Source organism: Simochromis diagramma, unplaced genomic scaffold (genome assembly GCF_900408965.1).
Source record: "Simochromis diagramma unplaced genomic scaffold, fSimDia1.1 OVJJ01000325.1, whole genome shotgun sequence".
In the NCBI taxonomy this organism is placed as follows: Eukaryota; Metazoa; Chordata; class Actinopteri; order Cichliformes; family Cichlidae; genus Simochromis; species Simochromis diagramma.
The window spans coordinates 672,143-680,935 of record NW_024387291.1 but is presented as its reverse complement, the minus strand read 5'-3'; positions in this window follow the sequence as shown (position 1 = coordinate 680,935).

The window sequence follows — 8,793 nt, the reverse complement described above, 5'->3', positions numbered from 1 at the left end:
TGGTTCTCATGAAGGCCTTTTCTTGTTTCTATTAACATATACTGTAGAACCTACAGCCAGCATTGCCCCACCGTAAAGCCCTGTTATCTTCCTCTTTCCATACAATACCCAGTGAATATGCACTTGGGCATTTTTTAAATGTGAATTGAAATTAGAACTTGGTAAGTAATACCGTAATACACCGACAGCCTCCTTACACTGTCTGTCATGCTTTCACTGTCTGCTTTAGGCTGGCTTTACTGGGACATAACTGATTTGTTAATTATCAACTAAAGCCAGCCTCCACATCCCCCTTTGCCTTGTGTATTAGCTTTGCACATGTCAGCCTTTTCCCTGTAGGCTATTCCTACTGTGTACCCCCCGTGATGCTGTCCGCTTCACAAATTAACCTCAAGATGTGGTCTCGAAGCTCCTGACAGATAACTCATGTTGGGATATGACCTGTTTTCTTAAATCTAATTTGCCATTCAGTCCACGCCTTTAGCTCTAACTTTTTAAAAAAAGTTTTAGAACATATTATTTCAGTTTTGGTGCAAATGTGTGTTAGTGCTGGTTACTGTTAAGCTTCAGCAACTAGTAATGCAAACACAGACTGTATCTCCTCATCATGCTACACCTGAATGTGACGGTGAACCCGTTCCTGTTCATTTACTGAACAGGCAGATAAACAAAAAGTAAACTGCTCATATCATTAAATAATGCTGCCTTCTTCTGTGCCTTCACGCTTGCCTCGAGCTTAATTTTTTGCTTGTCAACACTTTCCCGTTTCAGTCACGTTCCCTGCTGTGCCCGAGAGACTCATTTTGCACATCTAGGAGCCTCTTCTGAATCGCTCTTTCAAGCAGTTTACTCCTTTCAGCTTCTCCTGTTTTGCTTTGCTTCATGTGGACTAAGCATAGTCCAAAAACCACCCACTCCCATTCAGAAGCTGGCTTACATTACCCATCTGTCTCTGTGCTGTCTAAGTCTGTAAAGCCCTCTCCCTCAGGTTCCACTTTTTCCCTGCTGACACTTTCTCTGAAGTATTGTTATACACAGACTCTGATAGCATCATCTCCAGCACTGCTTTAGCATCCTTGTCTTACTTGTTATAGGCCACTCCAAACCCCCTTCATATAGTCAAATTCCTAAAAGAAAAAAGGAAAGCCATGAGAAAGTCACAGCATGTCACAGAAACACTGGCTTTTTTATTTTTTGACATTATTTTGATGTGCAAAGATGTTCGCCCCTTTGAACAGTGCCTACAGATAAAGGTGGTCCTCCATGCAGACTTTTCTTCACTTTTCATGCGTATGCTGGCCATTTCAAATCCCCCGACCACATTTCAAAGGAATTCAGATCTGTTTTTTTCTCTCTCTCTTTCTTGGCCAATTTCATAACCCTCCATTCCTTCTTTTGATCTTTTTAAATCCCTTGTCAGGCTCATAGGCATCTACAGCCGCTCTTTTTTCTGAAGGCCTTGAAGAACTCTTTAGATCTTGGTATGATGACACCATGAACTTGAGTGGCAGAACGAGTACCATACTCATACTTAGATGTCAGGGGTCTAAATAAGACAGGCACCATCTGTCACTCCCTAAGCACGGTCTTATCATGTGGACCTAACATCCCTGCAGCTGATGCTTTTGAAGATGTGATAAGTGTAGGTGCATGCTTACTTTCTTCATAGCTGTCCTTTTTTTCTGATCTAAAAAAGATGAACTGTTTGATTTCTCTAATGTGATGAGAAAGTTGACAATTTCCCAGGTTTTTAATTATTTATTTTTTATTTTCAATTCACACCAGTGCTAAATAAACTTGGGATTACATCCACTTATCCAATTCACAGGGGGCTGGAGCCTATCCCAGCTCCCATAGGGTGAGAGGCAGGGTGTCACAGGGCTAACACCGACAACGATTCACTCTTGTGGGCAATTTAGAGTCGTCAGTTGATCTAACCCTATTAACTATATGCCTTTGGGTGGAAGCCAGAGAACCCACGCTCCCATGGGAAGAAGACGCACACAGAAAGTCCTGGACCAGATGTTGGAGTCAAACCCTGAGCATTCTTCCAGTGTAGCAACAATGCTAACCACTGCGCCTCCGGGCTGCCTATCTTTGGTATTCCAATAAAAACCTTTGAGTTTTTCCACTTTGTATCAGTTACTAATGCTTTTTAATAATCACACAGCGGAAGTTATGGAGTCACGTTTGAAATTCCCTTTTACCAAAACTTTGTTTTCATGGCCTTTGGACTCCTTGCATACTGTTCACCTGCTCTTGATGCAAAGGGCTTTCAATCAATTTTGCTCAATAGTTCATAAAGAGTCAGCCTCCCAAACAATTATTTTCAAACACCCCAGGGTTTAATATTGCATTCGGAAACAACTAATTGTTTTTGTTCCAATCCAATCAAAGTCTTGCTCTCTGAACCTGTCAGCTCATTTTCACAGGTGGTGTTCTCTCAGATGGTATAAAAATGGAAATACAAACAGGCTTTTGATGCAGAGCCCAGGGTCACTGAATGACTTGATGAATGCGGGTAGGGGCATTTCAGTGTTGTACACTCACAGTTTATGAAATAATTAAAGTAACTCCTCGCATCGTGTCTCTCTGTTTATTCCCACTCCTCCTTTGTGTATCCATCCATCTCCATGCATAGAATTAAAGCACCAATAACAGTTTTTCACTCTGTGTCCTTCTGATCTTATTGGTTTTCGCACCATGCAGTGTGAGGGCCTCATCACCATCCGCAGGACCATTAGTGTCATCTCAAGCACGATATAAACAGACTTAATTATTTCTTTACTGAAGCGTTTTAAAAGGCAAAGACAGATTCAGGACAATGAAGCGAACCTCACACAAAAAGGTTTTGCCAAGCTCAGACTGAGACCTGAGCAACTTTATATTTATACTTGTTAATAAACTATATCTTTAAATGTCTTTTTATACATGAAATGTCAAGAATGCAACGATTTGCAAATACTATACGCCCATGTTCTACTCACAATAGAACAAAGAAACCATATTATGTTTAAACTATAAGATAGTTTACGCTTTCATGAAAAATGGGTATAAAATCGTGTATTAAAAATCAGGTATAACAATCCAGCTAATTGGAAATAGCTGGAAAAAGCTGAATGTGCACAGAATGAAATTTCAGAATTATTGTTCCTCAGTGTAAAATTGGGAAATCCTTGCATATCTCATCATCTAGATCAGTGGTCCCGAACCCCCGGGCCATGGACCGATAGCGGTCTGCGAGTCGTTTGGTACCGGGCCACGAGAGATGAGGGCCGGGTGTGAAATTTATGGTTTTCAGGGTTTTTATGGGTATTTTTTAAATTGGTTTTATTGCTAACTTGCTTTCCCTGGGTCTTTTCTCGTGCGTTATGAATAAATCTTCTTTTTCTTTGTTACTGGTACTGATTTTATTTTGTTGTATTTATCCGCGACACCTTAAAGGCCGGTCCGTGAATATATTGTCGGACATAAACCAGTCCGTGGCGCAAAAAAGGTTTGGGACTGCTGATCTACATCATCAAAGAGATTCAAACTGTGTGAAAGGGACAAGGCTGAAAATCAGTGTTGGATGGATCGTTGGGTCCTGAACTGGCACTGCGTTAAAAACAGGCATGATTCTGCCGTCATGGGCTTGGGAACACTTCCAGAAATCACTGTCTGTGAACACAGTTTGCTGTCATCCACAAATTCAGGCTAAAGGCTCCCTGTGGAAATGGTGGCCTGCACATCTGGAAGGGCACCATTAATACTGAATGTAATAAACAGGTTTTAAGAGCAACATGTGCTTCTTTCAAGACATCTCTTTAAAAGTCCAGACCTTTCACCATCTTAAAACACTGGAGCATCGTGAAATTAAAAACAAGACAAGCAGATCCAGGATGGTTCAGCAGCTGGAATCTAGTATTAGGATGGGACAACATCAGGATGGGACAACTTTCCTCTCTCAAAAGACTGCCAACTGCTCTCCTCAGTTTCTTGGACATTTACACACTGTTCTTTAAAGAAAAAGGGATGATACACAGTGGTAAATATGTTGCTATCCCACTGTGTGGGAATGTGTGTGTGTTTGTGTTAATGTGTAAATTATGCTGTTGATGCTACTATTCTAGATTTTTTGGTTTTCATGTTTCTTGGTCATCCATTAAAGTCTTTTTTTTCTTTGGTCATCTCCTTTTTAAGTCCTTTCTTCAATCCACATCTTGACAGAATGTAAGCTGCAGTTCTGGGGATGCTCTGAAACAGTCATCTAGCAATCCTTACGCTTGCCCATTTTTCCTGCTTCAAACATCAACTTGGACGACAAAATCTTTACTTGCATGCTAATATATCCCACCCACTAACAGGTGCCGTGATGAAGGGATAATCAGTGTTATTCACTTCACCTGCAGTGGTCATAACGCAGGTGATCAGTGTATCTGTGTGTGCATGAAACAGTACATGACAGTACTTGATAATGACATTGTCTTCCTCCTTAAACTGCATAAGACACGTTCTCCTACTCTCTGCAGTAGAAACAGCGAGCTGGGGGACAAAAACTCACCAATATTTACATATGAACAGACTCAGAGTCCTATTGATTCTGCCTGGAGTTGGGAGAGTGGATGAATGTTTGAAAGGTGTTCAAATGCCATGATGCCAGTGTTACTTGTAAACTGCAGAGGAAGGTTTGCTTGAGTTCAGTGTTTTGGGAGCGTTGTGTAAAACGTATATGAGGTAAGTTTTAACAAAACAAAAACAAATATACTCTAATGACATGATTAGAATATTTAACACACAATCATATGTAGTTAGTTATGTGTTGGGGGAGCAGTAACAGTAGTCTCATAAAATACAAATCACATTTTCTTAAAGGTTAAATCAACCCAGTCACATATTTAAACAAAGCTTTTTCCACATAAAGACTCTGCAGTGACAGCTTGTACACAGACTGACTAAGAGACTGAAAGATAGCAAAGTGTAAGTGAAAGATACATGCTAAAGATTCCAGAGTTAATAACAAAAGCTCCATCATACTACACCGCTGAGTAAGGACAGAAAGCACAAGTGACACTTTGTGTCTAATTTACTCACCATTAAATGTAATTGTGGCAAGTTAATGAAATATAAAGCCCATTAAATTTGTCTGAGCACATGACTAAAGGAGCTTTTCATATTTGTTTTGACAAGAGCACGTTCTGGAAAAGAGAGGCCCACTTCCTTTAATTAGTCCAGGGAGTGTGCGTTTGTGCTCGAGTGCTAAATTCTCTTCAAGAATGGGATCCAATCAGTTATGAACCAACTGGCACTGCTCAGAGCCAGCCCGAGCACTCATCCTTTTGAATGAGGCTTTTGAGTATATAACTAGAAGCTTCCACATTCCTCACCAATAGCAATAGTTTGCAATTTGAAAAAAAAAAGTTTTATAAAATGATTTTCAGCCAGTATTTACTGTTCACATTTACAGGGAAAAGTATAGAGACTGCATGGCGTAGTTTAATGCCTCCATCGCATTATTGCTGAATGACATACACTTTTAATTTAGATTAAAGATGATGTGGTTGCCTGAATATTCCTGCCACAAGGGACAGATTTGCACTTTCCTTGCACAGTTATTTTTGCCTTATCTCATATTTTTCTTTGAGTTTCCTTTGAGACCACAAAATTTAGGTGAGGTGTTTAAATGAGTCATATAATGTGCGTGGCTGTCGTTGTGGAACGGCGCCATAAACATCAATGAATGTGCAGCAGTAGTTCACATCATATTGCATTAAGACATCATGCACAGAGTCACCAGTCAGATCTGATAAAATCCACTAAAAACATTTGGTGACTTTACTCCAAATTAAGGTTTTCAAAGCTTTTTCCCCACAGTAGGTATACCAGGTGATCAAAAAACGCTATATTTTTTAAAGAAATGGACGACAGCAACCACGTGAAATTCACGAATCTTTTCTAACAGTGAACTAATGGTGAACAGCTGCAGAATTAATTCAATTCGGCTTTATTTATATAGCCCAAAATTCCAACAACAGCTAGCTCAATGCACTTTATATTGTAAGGTAAAGACCCCACAATAATTATATTCAATAATAATAATAATAATACATAATAATAAATATATAATGTATAACAAGAATAAGAATGAATATGATTAAAACACTGTGAAATCAAACACCCTGTACTTCTAACACCATCTTTGCTCTTGCAAAATCCTTCCATAGATTTCACCTGATGATTTTGTGAATGTCTCCTTATACAGCTGGATCCGTTAATACAATGACACACACAACAGCACAGTTAGATCCCTAATTCAAAGAGTTTAACATAAGTGTTGTATTAAATGCACAGGTAATGCAGTGTGTATAGGGAAACACAGCATTTGGTGATGTCCATGGGTCTGGGCAGTTATTTTCATCTATTAAAAACAATTATTATATTTAAAATAATGTTATGTTGTGCAGTTACCTTTGAGCCGCTCGGAAGGGAGAGGGCTGTAGCTCCTAAAGAGTTAATGCAATACTTTAGTTAAAACTGTTTTACTTAAAGCTGAAAGTCTGCACTTCAATCACATTTTGATTGTTTGATTTAAATTAACAGGGGGTGGTCGCAGCTCAGGAGGTAGAGCAGGTCATCTACTAATCAGGTGGTGGTTCGATCCCTGGCTGCTCCTGTCTGCATGCCACATATCCTTGGGCAAAATACTAGACACAAAGCATTTATGCATGAAACAAGTCAATTTACCGAAATTATGTGGTGGAGCAGTACAGAGACGACACTAATAAAACTGCGTGCCTGGAGAGGATTTTCTCCACATACGTTAATTTATTTTGGATGTCAGAAGAAGGTGTTGTTCTAAAATATCAATTGCCATGGCAGCCTTAATTTGCTGGAAGAAAATCAGAGATGATTTGAACCCCCCAACGAGAAAAAGTCACGTGGGACCCACTCAACCAAAACTTTGTGCAAGCCTTCATTTTTTGGCATCTGGTTGTTTTCAACAAGTGAAGCAGGACTTCGATAAATTGCCATGGGACTTCATGTCATGTCCTACTAACAAAAACAAAAAAGAAACGATGTTCCTCTTTTCATCGTGCTTTCCCTAAAGTGCTCATTTTGTAAAAAAAATGAATTAAACAAATCAAAAAGGATCTTACGAGCATGCAGATGTGATTTCAGCTTTGTGGGTTACATTAGATTGTGGATAGAATGTACTCTTTTTCATCCTTTTACCTGTCCAACAATTTGTAGCCAGGCTTAAATTTATGCTAAACACTGTACTTGAATCAAAAGTGTCCTGTTGCCTCATTTTGGCCTGCACTGTGTCATGCTGTGTTCTGAGAGAAACATGAGTAAAAATCTATGATTAGACTGTGTTATGTTTGTCACACCGAACTTCAGTTTTGCTTATTGCATTCTGTAATTTCTGCAGCATTTGTGGTGGTCACTATTAAAATGAATTGGCCGTGTTTATAAATGCACACACTGTTTGTAGATCACGCACAGAATTTTCCACTCAGTAAACCCATTCCCAAACTAATTTGCCCCACTTAGTAAATCTGCCCCTAAATGAAGCTCATCTGAAATCCCGTCAGAACGCAGAGGCTTAAATGAGTAATGGCTTTGGAAACCCAAAATTCTTTGTGGATGCAGGAAAATTGGTTCCTAAAGCTGCCTCGTTAACTAATCACTTCTCCTGCAGCAGTTTTCTTCTGCTAAAGGGAGAATAGGCTCTTTGGTAGAAATTGATTGATTGATTGATTGTGGTATGTCAGACTTAGTTGTTAGTGTTGCCTATAGAGCCTCATTCATCTGCCCTGTGACCATATTTTGATTTCCAAAAAAGAGGACACTTGTCCCAGTCATGAAGAACTTTAACAATACTGTTTGCTGTGCAGTTAATGAATGGTGAAATAAAAAAATGTCATACAGGCTTTTACAAGTCAACAAGTGTAAAAAAGAGGACGGTTGGTCACCCTGCTGTTAGCCCCTGTCTTGGATCCCCTTTCTAAAAGATTTGTAGGAATTCTAGGAGTTGGTTTACTTATACCAAATGTCCCTTTAAAAGCCGGTTGACTGGTCCGGTTTTAGTTCATCCTAGAACCAAACCACTGCAAATATTACCGTAGAAAGGAGACAAAGCAAAGGCAAAACCTGGAAACAAACCCTGAGTCTCAAGGTAGCTACATGCCCTTGTGTTCTCTCAGCCCGAGATGATGTCACTGTCACTGTGTTTGGCAGCATCCTTGTCCCTCCATCATTTGACAGGGCTATTTCATTCCAGAGCATCTTTGTCCATCTAATATTCCTCTTCCGTCGTGCTCCCCAGGTCATTTATTCCCATCCTTGCTCCTTTACACATCCCTTGTTGTATTGTTTTTTGTTTCCCAGCAACCACTTTCCTCTGTTTAAAACTTATCCACAACTCAAGATTAGCCTTTTTCATTAAATGTTGCCACTCTTTTGTCTATATTTTAGAGAGAGCATTTGTTTTCTGTTCCCTGTGGAGATCCAGAGGTGCAAACAATCGCTCACGCTGACAGTCACTCAGCTCAGTATTGATCGGCATTGTGTGCTCTGGGCCATCATAATGTAAGTTATTTGTGGATAGCTTTAGCACAAAGCCTCAGGACTTGGGCTCTAGCTCCAGGGAACTGACACTTAACGCTGTTAGTGGGCCTACCATGCTTCATTTTGATGAAGGAGTTCAATTCTTACACATGGAGGTTTTTGCTTTCCTTGTGAAGGGTACTTCTGAACAGTAAATTAAGAAGGCAGGAGTAGAACATCCTGTCTAAGTGAATATTTACATCA